Here is a 2,527-nt window from a genome sequence, read left to right as displayed (position 1 = left end):
CTAAGCTGGTAGTTGACCGTCCACGTACCCAGCCATAATCCAGTGTCTTTCTTTTTTTTTATCCTCATCATCTCTCTTTGTTTTTTGATGTTATGGGGGTGTTTGGTTCTTTAGCACGTGTCACATCGAATATTTAGATACTAATTAGGAGTATTACTTCTACCGTGTGTTTGTTAGCGTCATCTCTGGAGTCAACTTTGTCAGATGCGAGCAGAACCACATGCCCACATCCATGATCCTCCTGCAACGATTATCTGTGTTAGTTACTTCTTCTAATTATAAATAAATACCGTTTCTGACAACAGTTACTGAGACACTAATTTAACCATTGGTAACGAGTAGCACTCCATCCGTCCCAATTATATATTCTTTTGATCTTAGGTAAATAGATTTTGATATACACCTTATGTACGCTATATCTAAATACATTCTAAAAGCAATATATTTAGAAAATCAAAATAACATATAATTTAAAACTGATGAGGTGCATTGCAATCAAAATATAGCAGAATTTTAATATTTTGAAATTACTTTAACAGACAGATCTGGCCATGCAAGAAAAATCCAGTCCGGTAACAAGCCCCCCCCACACGCGCGCGCACATATATATATATATATATATATATATATATATATATATATATATATATATATATATATATATATATATCACCAACATGGTTACAGCAGAACTTTATTGAAAACAAAAAGAAAAGAAAGAAAGGAAAAAATATATGAGCTATCTCAGAATTTACATCATTTTGTATACCGGAAAAAGGAGAAAGCATCTACTGACATATCAATATCTACCATCGTATGCACACGATGCACCTACTATACTCCCGCGGTTCCAGTGCTCCAGTACTCCCGTTCAATAAAACAACGGTAGATGCACATGGAGAGTTGCAAAAAAATATGTATAGATAGAATAAGCAAGCATCTATCTTCAATGGAGGGTGAAAATATTTGTACGAGGAGAAATAGAAAGGTGATATCAGCCTATAAACAGTGGTGGGTTGCGGGTATAAGAAAAACCGTACAACCCACACTATTTATAGGATGATTTCTCCATTTGTTTCTCCTTACGTTAAAATTTTCTAACACCAAATTTTACATGAACATAATTCCTTGCATCATTTATACATATATATTTTTTGGTTGAATATTTTATATATTTTTTGGCGGTTTTTGTTTGTGGGAGTACAGGAGCACCCAAAGGTGCTAGAGCACCTGAAGTGCTCTCCAACCCTGAAATGGAGAAAAGAATCAGTACATAATTCGAAATGGACTATATTCGTCAGTATATATTTTTTACTTTACTATACCAAAATAATAGCTTGACATAACAGATAACTCATGCCAGTAACTTGCTTATTTTTTGAACACCTATTAACCATACTGGAGAAAAAATACTAATCATCTGTTCTCAACCACTGTGTCGCATTATAAAATTAAATAGAAACATATAACATATATATTCACACTAAACATTGTAAGCGGAGCTACTACCCAACTGACGACAAGCCCATGTGATATATATGTACGTTGCGCCACCTGTATGTACAAGTGGCCACAAGTTCAGGCTTATAATAGCAACAACTACAAATTAATCATTTCCTTTTTTTTTCTTGCGAAAGCAGATGCAAATCATTGATGGATGGCGCTGTCTGGCTGTCCAACATGTAAAATGAACTTGTATTCATTCATTCTTCAGATGACAACAAAATTAACACCCATGTTGTTCATAAGGGAAAAGTGCAAAAAGTACAGTTTCAGACTTTACCTTCTGCGTTTGTTTTTTTTCATTATAGCTTAGCTTCTGATAAGAAAGAGCAGAATGTGGTGGTGCCTTGTACTGTTGTACATGACCAGTAAATTTGGTAAATTTATTCAAAAAACAATGCAACAGGGACATGAAATGTAATCAGACAAATGTATAGCTGAACTAAACTTAAGAACTACCCCCAGAAATATGTATGCAAAAGAACAACATGGCTTTGAAGAAAGCTAGGGAGAATAATCGACAGAAAGAAAACAATTGTTAATAAAGCCTCACCTTGAGTTAGCTGGCCGATCTCTGTGTTGCCGAACGGAGGAGGCGCGCGGTCTCATCGGCGGCGAGGACGCACGTCCAGACCCAGCCATCGAGCAGCAGGAACACATTGTGCGCGATGCACACCGCCGTCTCCACCGGCATCGCCATTTAATTTGCAAGGCAAGTCTGCACAGCTTCTTATATATTTTTCTCCCTAAACTCGAACACCTTTCAACCTAGCAAAATGCAACACACATTGCAGTGAGCTCGCTCCGGTTTAAATGGAGATGGACGGAGGAAGGAGAAGACAAGGTAGCAACAGAAATGGACAGTGGAGACAGAGACCAGGCCAGAGGCAGGTGGACAGGTGGCTTCTGGAGGTTCACAAGAAGAATCTGTCATGATCCACCCAATGGAGCGATCCTACGGGCCAGGTCGACACAGCGACGCCTCACCACATGGCCGAATGAATGATTGCCACTATATGGTATG

The 2,527-nt window shown here is 38.0% G+C and overlaps 1 long non-coding RNA gene across 1 annotated transcript; it reads right to left on the bottom strand.

Annotated features, from left to right (window-relative positions):
- Nucleotides 1-693: 693 nt before the first annotated feature.
- LOC101764300 lies at nt 694-2,326 on the bottom strand. The gene is made up of 2 exons (XR_214912.2): nt 2,057-2,326; nt 694-1,248 (listed from the first exon to the last, which is right to left on the bottom strand). It is a non-coding gene; the product is annotated as an uncharacterized LOC101764300 (long non-coding RNA).
- Nucleotides 2,327-2,527: the final 201 nt, after the last annotated feature.

Source organism: Setaria italica, chromosome III, assembly GCF_000263155.2.
Source record: "Setaria italica strain Yugu1 chromosome III, Setaria_italica_v2.0, whole genome shotgun sequence".
NCBI lineage: Eukaryota > Viridiplantae > Streptophyta > Magnoliopsida > Poales > Poaceae > Setaria > Setaria italica.
The sequence above is the reverse complement of the archived record's forward strand: the minus strand, read 5'-3'. Positions and strand labels throughout refer to the sequence as shown.